This window comes from Mus musculus, chromosome 8, assembly GCF_000001635.26.
Source record: "Mus musculus strain C57BL/6J chromosome 8, GRCm38.p6 C57BL/6J".
NCBI lineage: Eukaryota > Metazoa > Chordata > Mammalia > Rodentia > Muridae > Mus > Mus musculus.
In genome coordinates this window covers 109,447,893-109,467,228 of record NC_000074.6, presented here as the reverse complement: position 1 = coordinate 109,467,228, position 19,336 = coordinate 109,447,893, and the positions used below count along the sequence as shown (strand labels likewise).

At 46.2% G+C, this 19,336-nt stretch overlaps 1 protein-coding gene and 1 long non-coding RNA gene across 8 annotated transcripts in view; one reads left to right on the top strand and one right to left on the bottom strand.

Moving 5' to 3' along the window:
- The window catches only part of Pmfbp1 (polyamine modulated factor 1 binding protein 1), a 164,828-nt gene that overhangs the window by 75,414 nt on the left and 70,078 nt on the right, over nucleotides 1-19,336 (bottom strand). The gene's annotated exons all lie outside the window — the stretch shown is intronic.
- On the top strand, nucleotides 6,060-18,587 carry Gm35145. Of its 3 annotated transcripts, XR_003947450.1 has the most exons (5): nucleotides 6,060-6,610; nucleotides 8,782-9,488; nucleotides 9,950-10,058; nucleotides 11,256-11,599; nucleotides 17,795-18,587. It is a non-coding gene; the product is annotated as a predicted gene, 35145 (long non-coding RNA). The 3 variants fall into 3 exon arrangements; XR_879184.3 differs by lacking the exon at nucleotides 6,060-6,610 and having other exon boundaries at nucleotides 8,377-9,488; nucleotides 11,256-11,376; XR_388010.4 differs by lacking the exon at nucleotides 6,060-6,610 and having other exon boundaries at nucleotides 8,377-9,488.

Sequence of the window (19,336 nt, the reverse complement as noted above, 5' to 3'; positions counted from 1 at the left end):
GATCAACACAAGGGATATTGACACCGCAGGCTCTGTCTAGACTCCCCCAAGAAGAAGCATGTTCAAGCATCGCTTGTGTAAGAGAACACGGAGACAGAGCACAGGGTACCTGGACTGCTCATCTGCTGAGCTTCCCATCATCTCTGCTGAATACAGAACAGGAAGGTCCCTGGCCAGGCTTCTGGCTTCAGTGCTGGCATCTTTGATGCTGCCGCCTTACTTTGCACTTGCAGTCAGCAATCTGCAAGCATAACACCTGTCTTGCAATTCCTCATAGGAAAGCTGCTGAGTGGGACTAAAACTTTAACCTTACACTTCACCTCATGCCCATCGGTGACAGCCATCCATGCACACACTCTGCTTAGAGCAGCTGCATCGACACATTGATGGATCTGTGCTTTAAGAAGAATTTCTTTTCTTATACAGGAAATAACTCCTTGGTGGTATAGAAAATGTGTTCGTATTAGCCGGGCCAAATTCATTCATGCTTCCATTAAGGAATCTCTATAGCTACTAGCCCAATCTTTACATTCTTTAAAACTACTGTTCTAGTTTGTCTTGCCCCTATTCTTCATGAATAGCAGGTCGGAGTTCCCCATAAGACTTCTGGCTCAGTATCTCACAGGGAGACATTAGGATGTCAGTATAATTCCTTTTTAAAGAAAGCTTTGGGTTGGGGCAGTGGCTCAATCAGTAAAGTATTTGCTGCGCAAGTATGAAAGCCCATGCTTGACTCCACAGCATCTCTGTAAACATCAGGCACGGTGGTATGTGTCTGTAATTCCAACACCAGGGAGGCAGAGACAGACAGCATGGTCCTGGGAGCCTGCTACCCAGCCAGTCTATCTAGATAGGTGAGCTCCAGTTTCCTAGAGAGATTCTATCTCAAAACAAAAACAAAAACAAAAACCAAAAAACCAAAAAACCAAAACTGTTTGGAGACCAACTGAGATGCCTGCCATTGTTCTTTGGCACACCTGGACACTTGCGTAGGTATGTGTCCGTGCACACACATACCCACAGACAGCCATAGTATCACTAGCCTGCTCGATGGTCTACGGGCAGCACTTGCCAAATTTAGTTGGTTTTAAGGATGCAGAATCACCTGGAGATTCTGACTCTGCTGGTCTGAGACACACTAGCGATCCATATTTTACACTAGTAGTAGCCTATGGCTCTCACAGCTAGGCAAGGGCAGGAGACACTGCCTTGCTTTACATAATGGGTTCTGGCCACAGAGCTGCATGCGATTGTAACCAGGCTTAGCAGAAGCCACGAGCAAAAAGAGAGTGTGGAGATTTTGAGAGAGAGAGAGAGAGAGAGAGAGAGAGATTGAGAGAGAGAGCTCCATCTGTGAGTCATGGGGTGACCTCACCAGGTAATTGGGCACCCAGGGTCACTGCAGCCACCTGGAAGCTTCTGATAGAGAAAGCTTTGGGGAATCTTTTATTAACATATTTAATATGCCTGACTAAGGGGAAAACATACACAAAGCTAGGAGGCCTTGTTAGCAAGCCATCCCTGCATAATTCTTGGCCAGGAAATAATGACTTCTCTCCCAGGAAAGGTTTAGTTTAACCCTTAGCTTGCCTTTTTCCAGGGGCAAGCCAGTGGACATGTATAACCCTTCCTAGGTTAGTAGACGGGTAGGGATGGGCAAGGGCTGTCCCCGGGGTCTTTTTGGAAGTGCCCAGTGGAAGTACAAGTCACAGAAAGCATCATTATGGAGCAGGGTTATGGCTTCCATGAGAGAGCAGTCTTCCATGTTACGCCCCAGGCTGCCTCCTCCTCTATTGGGGTCAGCTTTGAGGACCTTTGGGGACCCCCACAGAATTGACCCATGACAAGAAATCTCTCTGCCTCGTGGTTATGGCTGAGAGGTGACAGCAGCTCTTTTGCTGCTGAGCATTGAGTAAGATGAAGTGCAGAGGCTTAGTGGGCAGCAGAAATCAGAACCATGTGTCTCTGAGAGTGGGGTGGAAACTCAGAGCTGTGGCTTTTCCAGACTGCCTTGGTCGCTCTGCCTCGGCTCCACAACACACACACCTGCACACCAGACCTAGGTAGGTATGATGCTAACTTGCCCCTCTCCCCAACAAAGTTGGCCCATCCCCCCATGGGAAATGTTTTGTTTGGTGGCAATAGCTAAGAGAAAATAGAACACTCTCTCCTTGTTTACAGACGAATCATTCTGCATCAGAGGTGACTTGTTTTCCACCCTTGCAAGAGTCTGACGGGGGCTTTTCCTTTCTTTTCCTTCTCTTCCTTCATTTCATTTCTTTTTTTTTTCTTTTGCCTTTTTCATAAATAAATATTTTAACTGGAAATTTCCAAGTGTATGACAGGCCTAGAATGTGAACTTGAATGTACTGTAATAGAAATCATCAGTTGCCATGGCGACCTGTTCCAAGAGCAGAGTCACGTGAGCGGAGAGCGCTCAGTAATACTAACACATCAGAGAGCGAGGCCACTTAACCTCAATCGCTTCCAGCTATTGTGCAGAATGCAATTGAATTTATTCCTAATTTCTGCCAGTGCCAAGGAACAAAATTTCCCTGCAGATTTTAATCTTACTCAGGCAGTGCCAGCCGGCGCTCAGACGCTGTTCAACACCAATATTCAACCCGGCTACTCGCCCACTTTACAGCTCCATTTTCTTATTCTTATCTGCAATAATAGCTTCCCTCTGCCTGCTGGATCCCGCACATCCCCCTGCCCTGGGGAGAACTGCCCTTCTCCTTCCCACGTGGCCGTGCGGTTTTCTCTGACTCTGGCTGCTAATGCAAGAAACACAGCCTTTATAATAATACCAATAAAAAAAAAAAAGACAGCAATAGTCGCCCCACCCCACCCCCACCCCTTTCCCCTAAACCTGTTGTGAAATACAATTTCTGTCAGCTTTTGACTGTGCTTTGGAATAGCACAATTAACAGCCCCATCATAATGAGGCAAAGCCCATGGGGTCAGTGAATAATGGAATCAAAGGGTGAGTTTTCAGTCTCCATCACAGTCACCTCCCTCCCGGCCCCCCAACCAGGGGAGCAGCCCAGACGCCCAGGAGGTACAGCCGCCTATCACAGAACACTCATTTCGAGAGCTTATCAGCTTCCATGAAGGCTGATAAATCAGAGTGTCTCATACGGACAGTCTCAAGTTAGCCGTGTCATCGATCCCTCCTCCCCTTTTAAGCTATTTGTCTTATTCACTTCCAAAGATGGTATCAGAGATGCCAAATGAGCCTTTGTTTTCCGTGCTCTTGGGCAGCCTAGGGTGAGTTGCCCGTCTTGCTGCAGGGACGGGGGAAATCGTTCTTCCGGGTTTAGTCCTTTGTTTCCAGCCCAAGGTCACCTCTGGCCCCTTGGTTCAGGTGTTGTCAGCAGTCTGTCTGTGTTCAGAGGCAGGAGGCGGAGTCCTCCTAGCTGACAGTCTTTGCATGGCCCTAGCCCTCCAGTGACCTTCCTCTTTTATGGATGCTACTTTAAAAAAGATGTAAAACCTGCTGGAATAACTAAATGGAGTCTAGGTAGAGTCCAGCTCTCAGAGAGTCCATGTTGAAGGTCACGCAAAAGGAACCTTAAAAATAGGGAAATTATTGGATATCTTTTTTTTTTTGGGGGGGGGGAGGAAAAAAAAAGGTAGTTTCTGTGGTGGCTTGCATTAGTGGGTGGGTGTCTCTAAATGGCTGAGGAAGACATCATTGCAAATGCCTTTCTCAGCCAGTACCTGACCATTGTTCTAACACTGTGGTGGGACAGGGAATGTGATGCAAGCCCAGGGGAGGCATAATGGCCCTGTGGAATTAGGATAGGTGGCTGTCAGGGGTTCTGGCTCTACATAAAGAACTTGGTAACTATGGAAATCTTCATGGGGTAGATGGGGAGAGAAGCAGCCAGAGAGAAGAGAAGTCACGTGATGAATTTGGTGTCAGTGGCACAATGTTTGGATTCAGAAAGAGAAAAACCACACGCTAAGCATGGCTCTCTGCCAGCCCTGCTGTGGGGGAGTCCCTAGAAGGTCCTTGTCAAACAGCCTGGCCCCACACTTGCCTATGTACAGAGCAGGGTTCCAAGGTTCCCTTGTAGGTAGGAGCCAGCTTGCTAGCTCCTACCTGCTGGGCTGTGAGGAAAGGTAGTTTTTATTGTTGTTGTTTTGTTTTTAAACTGGTAATTGCCTCTAGTCACAAAGTTGAGTATTTTTTTTTTCTTTTTAGAGTATTATTTTACTTTTGTTTTATTTTTGTTGTTGGTGTTGTTGTTGTTTTCTTGAGACAGGGTTTCTCTTGATAACCTTGGCCTTGCTGGAACTTGCTTTGTAAATGAAGCTGGTCTTGGACACCTAGATCCAAGTCTCTGCCTCCCAAGCGCTGGGAATTAAAGGTGTGTTGCAACCACTGTCAGGCGAGAGTATGTTTTCTAAGCAACAGAGGCTTGCTATTTAAAGGAACCTGGTTTCCATTCTTACTAGTCTAAAACCCTCATGATCCTCTGACCAGAGCTGTTCAGTGATCCAGCACCTTGGAAAGTTCTGGGAGGTGGTTTAATCTGTGTTTAATCAATGTTTCTTTTGACAGGATAGTCTTCTAGAGGAACACACCCAGGAAAAGACTGAGCCTCCGGGTCTCCAAAAGAAGAGAGACAGGATGTGAGGAGAAAGCCAGGGCTTTGTGTGCCTGGTGGATGTCATTAAGGGGAAGGCAGTCTCTGCTATTATGCTAATACTGGCCATTGCAATTTTATTATGTTCATTAGTCTAGAGTCAAGGAATAACACCATTACAATTCTTATAGCTTTGCAAAGGACTTTTCTAACTGTTATCTTAGTTGATCTATACAGTCTACCCTGGGATGTCCGTGGAGTGTATTTTATGGATTGGGCTAGCATGAACTCTCAAAAAGTGTACCACCTAGGCCAGTGCTGTCTCATGGCCCTTGACCTTACTAAACAGGCTGATGGCCAGGGTGCCTTCTGGGGGACTCAGCTCAAGGAGGCTCTTTTTCAGCCCAGTTTGCTAGAGTCCTGGTTTGAACTGAATCAGCTGTGAGTCCACATAAGAGATGGGTTCCTGAGTTTGGTGTGGATTCTTCTCAGTGAGGGGAGGTAACCCAACTTCTGTCCAGTGCTATCTCCAGGGAGCCTTGACTCCTAGGAGCTAATGGGGAGTTCAGTCTCAGTCTCCTTTCCAAGTAGTTGCCCCACAAACTTGCCCCAGAAGCAGGGAGACTCAGAGTAGACACAGCCTCTGAGGCTTGGATGTGACCATGCTCTGACAGAAGACAGAACACTATGTTTCCAGCTGACAAGTAATGGAAGACACAGGTGGCCTCACCTCTCTGTGCATCTTCTTCCATCTCTATTCCATATTAGTGGGACACAGATGTGGTCGGGGCGGGCTGGGAGGCAGCCGTATCTCTAACAACAGGAGGCAGATTTTCTTCTCAGTTGTGGCGATGGAGCCAACGGCTTAGTGCTCCCAAGGCAAGTGCTCTGCCACTGAGCTAAATCCCGAACTCCTCAAAATAGACTTTTAACCCTGGCTGTTGGAGTAAGGACACATGAAAGGCTTCGTGGAAATGGCCCCACGGAAGCATCTGGCTTGATGGTTATTTTCACCGATAGGGAAAAAAAAAAAGAATTCCCGGCTGCCCCAACTTTCTATGGATACTACCATCAGATACATATTACAGATGATACCCTGAGAACGTCTGGTTGCTATTGAGATGTGTCAGCATCTGATATGAGTTAACCTGATGGGTTGGCCCCAGTCAGGAGGTGCATAGTCCGGCATGGCAAAGTCTCTCTGGCCTCCAGGACCAACTAACGCCTGAGCTCTTAGGGCATCGGTGATGGCCAATCCTAAAAGAGGATTTGGAAATGGATGCTGTTGAGCTTCTTGGTTGTTCAAATGACTGGGGAGGGGCAGCCAACATTTGCTCTCCTCCAAGCAGTGACATTAACCATCCATCAGTGAGTAGACAGCTCCACAGGAAGGTCGGTGTTCTTCAAGTGGGAGGGGATATTTAGGAGTGTGGGCTTAATGTGTTAAAGAAAGACAAAGATGGGGCCTGGAAGATAGTCACTCGGTAAAGTGCTTGACCTGAAATCAGTCCTCAGAACTAACATAACTCCAAGTCTGGGAATGTTAGTGTGTACTTGTCATCCCGTACTGGAGGTAGAAATAGAGCCTACTCTATTGATCCCTAGAGCCTACTCTACTTGGAGTATTGGGCCCTAGTGCAGTGCCAAAGGATGACACTGAAGGCTGTCCCCTCCTCTCTACTCACACACATATGTGAAAGCCACCCTGATCACACACATGAAAGCCACCCCGAGAGATGAGACCAAAAGAAGTCCTACGGAGACTAAAAGACAGTCTCCACATCAGAAAGGGCCATCAGGGAAGAGGGGGAGGGGAAGGGGAAGGGAGAGGGAGAGAAGAACTGAGAAAGTGTGATGCTCTTGACTGCAGACCAACTTGTACACTGAGACCCGACCACATGTCCAAGAGAACAGCAAGAACCCGAATGAGATTCGTCCCGGAGCTTCTGGTCCAGCACTTCGCAACCTTGGCAGAGATGACCCAGTTATTTGTTAAGTGGGCTGTCCTGTGCACGGTGAGGCATGTAGCAGAATTCTTAACCTTTAGCCATTAGATGGTAGCAGCATCCTAGACTCCCCTCAGTTGGTCATGGCCACTAAAAATGTCTCCGGATGTGACATCGACACTGTCTCCTAGGAGGAGCACGTGTGCAAGTTGCCTCACTTCAGAGAGTGTCTTCTAGGGCTGGGGATGTAGACTCAGTTGCTCACAGGAAGCAGATGGCAGCAGCCGCAGCAATGGTTAATTCTGTGGTGCTTGCTAGAGGCCAGACAGCATCCTAATTCTATTTGAAGTCTTAATTATTTTCATACCTAATATAGAAAATAGAGTTAGCCTCCTTTTGCAGATGAAGAAACCAAAGCATAGATAGACTAAGGGATTTGTGTGAGGTCACCCACTAGCAGGGGGTAGGGGCAGCATTTATGCTCCTGCCCTCTGCTGCCAGACCCCACCCCTTTCTGGTATAGGGCTTCTCTTAGGCACCACTTTCCTGTATGAAACCAACTTGCTTGGTGTACACAGCACCTCAGGGAGAAAGCTCCACAAAGTACTGTTAAAGATGTGAGGAGGGTGATAATCTCCCATGGTAAACAAAAAACCAAGTTGGTGTTTTCAAATCAGTATATCTCTGGTAGAGTGTGGGACCCTTCTCTGAGGGACCGATTCTCATGTCTGGGCAGCACCCGGTCTGCTTGCCCCTGTCCCCTCAGCTCCATCCTGGAACTGTCTGATGGGAGAGCTAAAATTTGGTTTTTCGGTTCCTAAGCTTTGCTCTGAGAGAAGAATGAGGTGCTAATTTTAATTCATACTTTTATGCTGAACAGTGATTCTTAGAATGGCGCATTTTGGGTTTAAGTTTAAGTTGGAGTTTGAGAGGCAAAAACACCTTATAGGCGCTATGGTCACAGAACTGGTCAAAGGATTGCACTGGATTTCCAGTTTCTGTTCAGCCACGCACCTATATTTCGTTCTGGTCTTCAGAAAGGGTTAATGTACATTAAGTTCCCAGTCCCTCCTTTATATACATTATCTCAATCCATTTCAATGATTTTGCAAGTTTATAACCTAACCGCGATGTAAGTGACATCAGATATGGAAAGACCACTGACTCTACAAGGTGGATGGTGGAAGGTGCTGTGCACATGGGCTGCCTTGGCCATTCAGTGGGAGGGAACTGTGAGAACAGGAGCCCAAGAAGAACAGATTGCTTCCTTCTGGGGAGGGAGTCTCACAGTGCCTCCTTGGTTTCCCTTAACCTAACTGCAGCCGGTCTTCCGCTTGGGAACTCTTACATCTTTTTGTTTGGCCTAGTACCTTACCCTTGTTATTTATTCACACCCTGTCTCCATATTAGTGAGAACTTATCTTAGAGAAAATTGTTTCACATGTCCCCCTGTGTTCACTACTACTGCCTGGCCTACTTTACATCTTTTACACAGAGCATATTGAACCTTTGAGTGAATGAATAAGTAGATGGATGGATGGACAGACGGATGGATGAGTTGACTGGAGACTAGAGATGAATCTTGAAGGACAGATAGATTCAGGTGCTCTTTTGTGACACAGCGCCACTATGAGTGAGAACCCTTTCTAGCTGGCACCTTTCAGGAACTCCTTGTTTGTTTATGTTTTTATCTAGGCATGATGGGAAAAGCAAAGCAAGCTCGCCCACTGCCTCGCCTTCCCCCCTTTCCCCCCACCCCCAAGGTCTTGCCCTGATACTGGTTAGGTTCTACTCTAGCACTGTCTTGAGCTGCATCCAGGCTTACTAGGATAGGGAGGTGGTGCTTGTACTGCAGAGATGCCATTACGGCCCCTGTAGGAGGCTGTCATCTCCCGGCAGTGCGGCACCGCTGGTGCCGGTCTCACGCATGCGCCCTCCTTCTGACTGCTGGGCACACACAGGCAGGGTGCACGTCACCTGCTCCCTCAGCTTTCCACCGCAATCTGCCTTTGTTCCCAAATCCTGAGCAGATCGCTTGGTTGACAATCAGAACCTGCTAACATCAAACAGCTGCCTCAGACAGGTGTGCTGTACAGTTAGTTACCTGCTGCTTGCTTTCCTCAGCAGGGACTGAGACGACAGTCAAACCCGGATCTAAGTTGCCAGCTTTCAGAGACCCAAAGCTCGATCTTACTTTCTGTTTTGTTGTTGTTGTTGTTTTGTTTGTTTGTTTGTTTCAGGCTTGGAAATTCACCCTAAAAATAGCGCCTCTCGGTGTTCATCGATGTATGCCTGGGCAAAGTGTTCGTACAGCAACCCCGCGGATTCTGCAGTTCTTTGTCCACTGGAACCGGCACCGAGACAGAGAGGTTGCATGGTTCTGCGTTCTGGAGTTCTTGCTGATAGAGGCCGTTCAGTCTCCTTACATTACTTCCTAGACTTCCTTCCCGTTATTGAAGGTCTGAGTGTGGCCTTGTGCTTTCTGTTTTAGGTCTCAGGCTGTGACTTCTGAATGTTGCTTTTGCCACCCTGAAGTGTGGCTGGCCTCCCAATCCCCTGTTGTTGCTAGTGGATATGAAGTGTGGCCAGTTAGAGAGGAATGAGTTTCCATTTCTGCTAGCGTTTCTTCCTGTGCTTTGGTGTCAGGAAACCTAGCAGCCACTGTTGCCCAGACAGCGTTTCTACCCGTGCTTCTGCTACTCGGATGTGCCCAAGTGAACCGCAAGGGTGGAGATAAGCTGAGGCTGAGCCTGTGTTCTCTCCAAGTGCTGGCAAGGTTGTGTTGGGATTTCTCTGTTGCATCTATAGATGGCGGCCACTTTCTGACTGTACTGTAAGGCAGCTTCCTGATCACAGCTGAGGAAGCAGGTGTCATGGTGGCCCGGGAGTCACTCCTGAAACCTCGCTCAACTCAGCGCCCATATCCGTGGCTTTCTTGGCAAATTTTGTAAGTCATTTAATACCCCTGCTTTAACTTGCTTGAGTGAATTTTCTTCCCGACACTGACCCTTAATCAAAATAGAGGGCGATTGGGCAAGGACATTAATCCCTCAGTGCTCAGCAGGATGCCCAGAGCAATCAGTCAGTCAGCAGGGGTTCCACACACAGCCTTAGGCTGGGTGTTCCAGGATTCTCTGCCAGGCCGGACCCTGTCTGCCTCTGTGCCTTGCGTCTGCCCTTCTCACTGCATGGGATGGTCTGTTCTCCACCTTCCTGGTCCTCTTTACTCAGCTGGAAGCTGTTTTTCCTCCTCTGAACTCCCTGAGCCCTGAGCACACTTCTCATGGGAAACTACCACGGTCCCCTCTCTTTTTGTTCTTTATGTACATTAAAAAAATATAATAATAATCTTGAACCAAACTGTCAGTCATTTGGGGAATAGGAGTTGAGTTGAAATTGTTTTCATAGGTCCAGAGAGTTCCAAGCTGGGGTAGGCCTTCTGTATACAGGCCCCCAGCAACGCTCAAGAAGTGCATATGTGAGCAGAGGGAAGGAACCTTCAAAGGGGTGTTCTGAGGTAGGCCCTGGCCATTATTATTATTATTATTATTATTATTATTATTATTCCTAATGTGGATACAGGGGTCTTTGTCTGCGTTTTGTTTCTGTTTATTTGTTTCAAATATCTGAGAGATAGAAATTAAAGGAGGGAAGATTTATTTTAGTTCAGGGTTTCTGAGGACTCAGGGCCAGTGGTAAGCGGTATGTCATGGCTATGGAGGCCGGCTGCATGGGAATTTACTTCAAGCTCTTGCTGCATACACTGAGAGCGTGGGACAAGGACAGAGCTGAGACCAGTGACACAATCACAGAGCGCAGCACACGCAGGCGGTCACCCGGCTGGAGTGTTGCCTCCTGTCACGAAGTTCTGAGAGTGCATGGGCCAGGGCCTTTCTGTGCACAGTGCTCTCTTTCATAGAATCAATCCTTCAAGGTCAGCATTTCATGAGGTGACAGTCCGCACATTTAGTCATTACCTCGACAGCCTGTAGGAAGAGGGCACAATCCCCAGTCCCATGCCTATTTGCTCTCTGAAGGGTTCACATCCTTGCCTACACAATTCCAGACTCATCTCTTCCCCGGACATCTTTATGACTTGTACCTAATGATATAGTTTCGAGGTAAGCCAAGACGTTGGCATGGGCTGCGTTGGTTGCTCATTCAATCCTTTATGGCCATGACATTGGCATTTCAAGGGGGACAGCTCCCCGGGATCAGCAGATTCCAGCCTTGCTCCGAGCTCACCATCAGCAGTGGATAGAGCACAGAGAGCACAAGAGCCTTTAGACCAGCTTCCACACTTTCCGTAAAATCTCACAACAGTCCTAAGGTCGCAACCATTGTTACTTCCATCCTGTAGATGATAAAACCTATGGTCCCAAGAGGTCATGACTTTCCCAAGACTGTGTTACCTGTATGGTGTCTGCTGGGATTCAGCTCTAGTGAGATCAGATAGCGAGCCCCTTCTGTTAACCCTTACCTCCCAGAGTTACCACATACAGCTGAACCCAGCAGGGCCAGGATTACAGTCTCCAACAGTAACAACAACAGAGCAGGCTGGGAAACATAAGGCTCCTTGAAAGCCTTATGGTGACCTTCATAGAACAGTTACAGTTTCAGCCAGAGAGCTGGTTATCTCAATGTTTCCATAAAAAAAATACAGAAAGGGGAATTTTGAATGGAAAAATAAGTTTTTCATGTCTTTACTTTTCAGTGTTGAGGAGACGTGGGTTTTGAAGAAGGCCCCACTCTGCAACTTGGCTCTGCTGTCTGCGAGACTGATTTTCCCTCTGCCCCCATCTTGAATGGCCAGTCAATGGCAGGAAGGCTTCAGAGTAAGGAAGTCCGGACTGTGTGCTGAATTACTGACTAGAGGTCCTAGGGGAGGCAAGTGCTTGAAGCTCTGCTTCTGTCTATCAGTGGTCTGCAGAGGGAAACGGGATATCGGACTTCAGAGGGCCCAGGCCTACTCGTGGCAGGCAAGGATGAGTTCTGGACAAGGTTGGAGTCGGAAGTTTGAAAAGAAGGCGCATCATGAAGTGATAACCAACAGGGCTTGTAAGAGCTGGATCCTGGGGTGGAAAAATCAGATGCTGACATTTTTACAAGTAAAAGAATCAAGAGATGGTATTAAAGGAGAGACTTAGCTTCACTGATGTCTAGAATGAAACGGGGGCACTGAGTTGCAATGGCTTATAGGCACTAGGAGATGTTTCTCTGCAGTGTAGATAACTCAGGCTCACAATTGAGTAGAGAGTAGGATCCCAGCAGTGAGAATTGAGGAAGGCTGTAACCAGCCTGAGAGCCAAGAGACTATGTCAGCATCACCATGGCCGAAGGAGGAAGCCAGTCCACAGAGCCTGGCAGCAAGCCCACAGGAAACATTTGAGAGTATAGCCAGGGCTTTGCAGAGAAGAGAAGTCACGGGTGAGTGTGAATATGTATGTGTGTGTGTGTGAGTTTATGTGAGTTATGTGTGTGTGTGCACTTGTGTGTGTGTGTGCACTTGTGTGTGTGTACTTGTGTGTGTTTATGTGAGTATCTGAGTGTGTGTCTGAGTGTATATGAGTGTGTGTGTACTTGTGTGTGTATGTTTATGTTAGCGTGCATCTGAGTGTATGTGAGCATGTGTGTATAAATGTGTGTGTGTGCTTGTGTGTTTATTCGAGTGTGTGTAAATGTGTGTGTTTGTGTGTGACTGAGTGTCTGAGCGTGTGTATGTAAATGTGTGTATTTATGTGAGTGTGTGTCTGAGTATATATGAGTGTGTGCACTAGTGTTTATGTGAGTGTATGTCTGAGTGTATGTGAGTTTGTGCTTACATGAGTGTGTGTCTGAACCTACACGAACACAAACATGCAGAGACATTTATTATAAACAGTTGGCTCACACAATTATGGAGGCCTGAGAAGTGTTACGCTCTGTAGTGGGCAAGCAAGAGAGGGAGGAGAGTCAAGGAAGGCCCAAGGTTCAGGAGAGCTGAGATAACCTTCAGTTCACAAGCAGGCAGACTCAAGAACCAACAAACACCATTTTTTTTTTTCTGCCCAAGTTCAAAGGCTTGAAAATACCAGATAATTACTCCAGGGGGTTTCCTTTACTCTGCCTTTTTGATCTATTTAGGCCTTCTCCTTATGCTAGGGAGGACAATAGGCTTGACTCAGTTAATCAACTCAAATGTTACCTTGAACCCAAAAGCACCCTCAGAGACACAACACTATGGCCCAGGGAAGTTGACACAACATTAGCCTCCAAAGTACCACAAAGTCAGCCTGTTGGGGGTTAAAGAATTATGCTTTAGGTAAAAGAAAAGAGGAAGACATAAGCCATCTCCTTGAGAACCTTGGCAGCAAGAGGAGGCAGTTTTGCATGCATCTCAAGGGTCAGCAAGGCCAGCTGAAATTTCTCTAAAACAAAAAAAAAAGGCGACGTAACTTGACTTCTCTGCTAATCCATAAGATGCTTATCCAGCCATTCTTTCCCCACTAGAAGGCTATTAGATTGAATACAGGCCAGTTTAAGGTAGTTTGCATTTCTGGCAGGCATGCCAGCCATTGGCAGAAGCAGGTGGCAGAGATGCTGTGGGACCTGGGGTTGGTCCTCTGTGCTGTGGATAAAGGTACATGCAGCCTCCACAGACCATCTCCAGAGTTGTGTAGGACAACCAATTTAATCTGACTAGTTTACAGATAAATGAGATTCAGACTACCGTTATCTTAATTGGCTTTGACAATTACTAGCGGGTAACCCCTAGTCTGCTCTTCTAACTACTGGCCTGGCTACCTCCCTAGTGGTGTACCCCAGATACTAGCTGTTTCTCCTGGTCCCATGTTCATGCTCCATCTCCCCCCACGATGGCTTCTTCCTTCGCTCTCCTTATTTCTTCTTCTCTTCCTGTTCTCTCCTCTCTATCTCTTCTCTACCCCTAACCAGGTAACTCAAAACCCACCTACCTCCAATCCCTCCAGTAATTGGCTATAGCCAATTTTACCTGCCCAATAGTTTTAAACCAAGGAACAAGATTTGCACAACAAAAACTTGTACACATGAGAATTCACTCATAGTCCTAGACCTTTGGGCACAGACTTTAGCATTACAACATGTCACTAGAGGCCATACCTCACTGCCAATAGGTTATATAGAAATATTTCATCACAATTGAGGGCTTCTATCCTGCCTTTGGCTATTCAGTTCCCAGATAAAAGACACATATAACCTTTATATTTATAATAAGCCTTTATCAGCAGTAGAGCTGGGCAGATATCTACTCGCTACACTATTAAAATCTACTTTTCTATCGATAACCCCGAGTTATTACTTACTGTGTTCCATCTGGGCTGCTCTTAACTCCAATTGGCCAGCCTTCATGGCCATGATTTGAAGAGTTTTACCCCATCTCATCTTCTCCTCTCTTCACTTCCTCTCCCTCCTTGTGGACTCTTCTGACAGTAAGCCTGAGAGCCCCAAGCCCTACCTGTGTTTCTTCTGCCTAGCTATTGGCTCTAGGCATCTTTATTTAACCAGTGGTTTTAAAGCAAGGAGCAAGGTCATAGTGTATGTGCAGATTCTCTCATTCCTGGGAGCAGCCAGGCCTTGGGGCCCCCACTTATCACTACAATACATTATCAAAAGATCAAATCTCTACAGAGCTGCTCTTTGTCACCTGTGTGTTTCTTGCTAGCTTTCCAGCTGGCATAGGGTTTATTTAAGCAGATTCAGGGAGCTACACCTTTCAGACAGTGATGCCTCACAGAACAGAATGAGCAAAAGAGTCTGTAGCTAGTCACTTACTCTAGGCAGATGAAGCACAGGGGCATGTCTGTGTCCTTGACTGTGCTTGAATGTGTGTGTGTGTGTGTGTGTGTGTGTGTGTGTATGTATGTATGTATGTATGTATGAGAGAGAGATAGATAGACAGAGACAGACAGAGACAGACAGAGATAATCAGTCAGTCAGACAGACACATACACAGACAAGAGAGAGAGACAGAGAGACAGAAAGAGACAGAGACAGAGAAAGAGATAGGGAGAAACTGAAGAAACAGAACCTATGAGAAGCCTCAGGGCATGTGATAAAGCCCCATTGAACCTGCAGACTGAGAGCTATAAAGCTGATTTCTGTTTGGCAGCACTGGCTCTTCTTTCCCATAGACCTCCACTCTTAGATACCACCCAGCCAGCTGAACCTGGGTGCCCAGTCCTAGAGTCTACATTTCTTCCATTGTTTAACTTTTCAACTGCATTGTGTCCAGTAGGGCAGAGCCCAGGACACCTTTGAGCATCTGTTCCAAACATCTCCTGCAGATGGCTTTGGATGTTACATAGACTGCGACCAAATGTCATTTCTCATGGTGCCGCTGCCTCCTGGCTTTTACTTAGGAAGATCCTATTTGCATTTCCAGTGGAGACCCACTGGAGGATTTCAATGATATTCCATGCATGTTTTCATTATGTACTGTTACTGTATGTACACTATAACATTCAGTGACATTTCTTCTCTGTGTTTAGAATTGATCACACTCAAGTTAATGAGTACTTATTGAGCATCCATGTGTTCAAGATTAGGTCAAGTACCATGGGGCATATGGTAAATATAAAAGCATACCACCGATTCTCAGGTTGACCACATACACACAAGGTGGGCAAAAGGAAATGCCATATAGTTGGTGACAGTTGACTCTCCTGACTCTATTGACTATCTTAGGTACCTGTAGGAGACTGACTGTGAAGTAGAGAGAGACACATGCTCCTGCCTCCCTCAGCCATATTCCCGTGTCTGTGGGTTCTGCTTCTCCCATCACAGTCCTCACTGGCCCAGTGGACACTGGGGTTCTGGTTGTCCTTCTATCCTCAGGCTAGGAATCGTATCTTTCTGTGGTGGCCCAAGGGTCTTTCTCGTGCCTACCTTCCTATCCCTCCACTCCCTGTGAGTAGCTCCTTCTCTAGGGTCTCTTCGTCTGCACATTTATTAATGAATTGATTCTCCTGGGGGACCTGACTGAAATTTACCAAGCAGCAAGGGGTGGAGGGAGGGTGTTACTTTGCTTGTTGGTATAGGTTCAGGGTGCCAACCAGAACAAATACTTGTTTGATGGAGGAGAAAAAGTCACCTTCTTTAGAGGGAGAGATGGAAGGAGGAGCTTTGAAAGCAGGCTTCTGTGAAGAGAGAAGAAAAAGCAAGGGGGCTTAAAGTGAACAAGCTGGCCTTTGGTACAGACAAACCCAATCTTCGCATCTAAATCTTAGACTTTAAAAAGTTAAACGAATCCTTCCTGGAGGCTTGTGCCTCTTCTCCTGTCACTTGTTTGAAGAGAGAGCCACATCAAAACTCCAGGCGTCAGAATTCCCTAGAACCCAAACTTCACAGCTCTGCCCTGCTGGGGGCAATCTCAGATCCTCAATTAGGCGGTGGTGCGGAGCGGCGCAGGAACTCCCACTTGCTTTAATTACTTCTGGCATAATGTTCTTTTTTTCAAGATTTGCTAATTGAAAATTAAACAGCTGCTGCGTTTGGACAGGGACAACAAAGATGTCATTCTCTAGCCTTCACTGACAGGCTGTGAGGAAACCAGGGGCAACCTTCTGCTTATGGCTTCCGGGTCATCCTATAGTTCACTCAAAGCAAAAAAAAGAGTATGGAGGAGACATAGTCTCTATTGCTACAGCCAGGAGTCCACAGGACAAATGGCATTACAAGGTAGTATCGTGACCATGTTCATAAAAAATACCCAGTAGCTAACACTAGCAGTCCAAGTACCTTAGTTGTGTTTTCTGTTGCTATGATAAAATACACCGACTAAAACAACTCAAAGGTTTTGAGGCACAGTTCATTATAGCAGAGAGTCCCGGGTGACAGGAACTTGAGGCTGAGAAGAGTGAAAGTCCATGCTTATCTGGTTTCCTCCTTTTCATGTGGTTCAGGATCTCAGCCTAGGGAATGGTACCACCCATAGTGGGTGTCCTTCTTCTCAGCTCAAATCAACTAATTAAGACACTCCCCCACAGGCCTGACCAGAGGCTAAGTTAATCAAAACAATTGCTTACAGATGTTTTGTTGGAGGCTTGTTTCCTAGATGGTTCCAGAGCTCATCAGGTTGACAAAATGAAGTCTAATCATTGTGCCAAAACTACCAAGACTCCTGTTTCTACACGCTGTGAGAGACTAGGAACAGTCACAGAGGAAAATCCATGCAGGTGGAGTCTTAGCTGGTTCAGTTCTTGTCTAGGCAGTTAATGTTGGTAACAGGCAGTTTTATTATCCAGGATATTAGTAAAGGGTGCTTAATGTACCTAAGGGTTTGTCTGGTACATTCACAGTTGTTTCTTCGATTCTAAAGCAACTTAGGAGAGAAGTTGGAGCCAAAGGGCACGAGTTTGCATGAGGTTTCATCAGAGACCTCTGTGCTTTTAGATTTCTGTGCCTCGGCTTCCTCATATTTCCAACGAAAATAACGAGAAATAAATTTAAGTAAGCCAGAGACAATCAACTCAGGTGAGCACGCTGATTTCTTTGGGGAACGAGTTGAGCCTTTGTCAGGAAATAACGCTTATTAATTTGAATAAAAGCAATGAAGCTATGTGGGTTAAACACAGAAGAGAGCAGATCCTTGAATAATGATAATGTCAGACATAAGAACAACGAGGAGGAATGGAAACAAAGACTCGCACGAGGCAGAGTTCGTCAGTGTGGGGGAGGGTTAGCTCGAAATTGTAAATTCTCTTCGGTGATAGAATGGGGGTGGGGTGGGGTGGGAAACCATCCCTGTCTTTTCTTAGCATCATAGAATCAGAGAAGACTTTCCTGATCACCCTAAAAGCCAGCATCCTGACTTATTTTGATTTAGCTTTCTTCATGGTTGTCAGTTGCTTTGCCCCTGTCTCGGTTTCTCTCATGCATCTATCTATCTATCTATCTATCTATCTATCTATCTATCTATCTATCTATCTATCTATCTATGTATCTATAGTGTCTGCTTCTGCTTATCCTTATCAATGACTTTACTAACTCCAGAGAGAGGAGACTATGTCTGTTCACTGTTGACTCTGTAATGCCTGAAACCCATGCTCGGCATGGAGTAGGTGTGCAGTCAGTGTTTATTAAATGTACTTAATAGCAACATTATAATTTAACAATGATATTTTATGATCTGCAGTGTTGAAGTATTTTGATTCCCACAAAGGCTATGTATAGAGTGTCACAAGATATCTATTAAATAATCTAACTTTCTTCCTTTTCCTGTTCTTTTTCTCAAAGGAAGCAAGATCTCTTTACTTGGAGGAGACTAGTAATGAAGACCTGTGGGCACAAGAGTGAACGGACTCAAGGCTTTCTCTTTGTGAGAGAGGGTCTTGTTATAGAGCCCAGATGAGCCTTGAATTTTTGCTCTTTCTGTCTCAGCTTCCCAGAATTACAGGTATAGCCACCATACCCATCTCTAAATATTCTAATTTTCTAAAAAACGTACTTTATGGAAATGGCAGCAGGATTGAAGAGAGAAGCAAGACCACTCTCTCTTCAGGGAGAAGACTAGAAGTTTTCACACTTGATTAATCTGATGGCTCCAGGGACTGGCTCCCTCACATTAGCAGTCTCCATCTGGCAAGCCCCAGGTGAGGCCCATTAGGTGACCAGTCCTGTTCAGTTCCAAAGAAAATGTTAGCAATCTCGTATTTAAATAGAGTGCCATGCAAAGAAGGGAAGAAAACCCCTCTAAAACAAAAGGAAGAAGTGAAAATTGTCAGAAAAAATGAACATGGAAGGAGCCCTGAAAAGCAACAAGGTCTGTATTTTTAGGGGGACCCGGGAAGGTGTTATGTGAGGTGATAGTAAGCAAATAAGGAAGAGATGTCAGAACTTACAAATAGGTTTGCCAAAGTAAGAGATGTGGCGGGAGAAGTGGAAGGGAACATCAAGGTAATCTCCCAGGAATCATAGCCAAAAGTCAGAGAAATAGGAAACATGGAGAACAAATCTGAAGTGGAAACTTCTGGTTTCTTTGGAAAGTCAGTTATGTCAGATGCTGTTTTCCTGGGGCACACAGGTGAAAGGATGGCTTGCTAAAGCAGACACATGAAGGAATAGTTTCATGAAGCAGACACAGGTGAAAGGATATTTTGATATTGCAGACATGTGAACGAACATTGGATGGAGTACAGATATGAACCCACAGACAGTGGGAGACGAGTGCTGAGCATTGGTTTGGTGTGTGCCCCCTCGTTATTCTTTCCTAACTATTCTTCCCTAATGACACACATGTATTGGTCCACCTTACATAGCATTGTTGAACTCAACTCGTGGTCGCTCCACTATTGAGAGAAACTCGCTAAAGAAATGCTCATGAGGTTCCTGCAGTAGCTTGGCACGGCCTCGCCTCAGGATGGTTGTTGAGCCTGGCAATTTCTTCAGGATTGAACTAGAGCTGCTGGTTCATGCTTGGTGTCTGCCTGCCAAGAGGACTGGCCTGAAGCTGCTTGTTGTGTGTGCTGCCTGCCTGCCTGGAGAACTGGTCTGCAGCTGCTGAGTCACATTAGGTGTTTGCTACGAGACTGAACTGCTGCCAAAGAAGATCGAGCTCACCCCCAAAGAGCTATTGCTAAATAAGTCCATTTCCCCCCATATCCCGATAACTTTTCTCTTCTGTTACCTCTGGTGGGTGGTGAATCCTTATTAAAACAGGCTGAAAAAATTTTGTGCCTGTACAAATCTGTTTAGCTGCCGTCAATGATCCACTCATCAGACCTCACTTGGGGCTTAGTTTTGTAATGCCCCTGAAGCCGAGAGCGCATTTTGAATGTA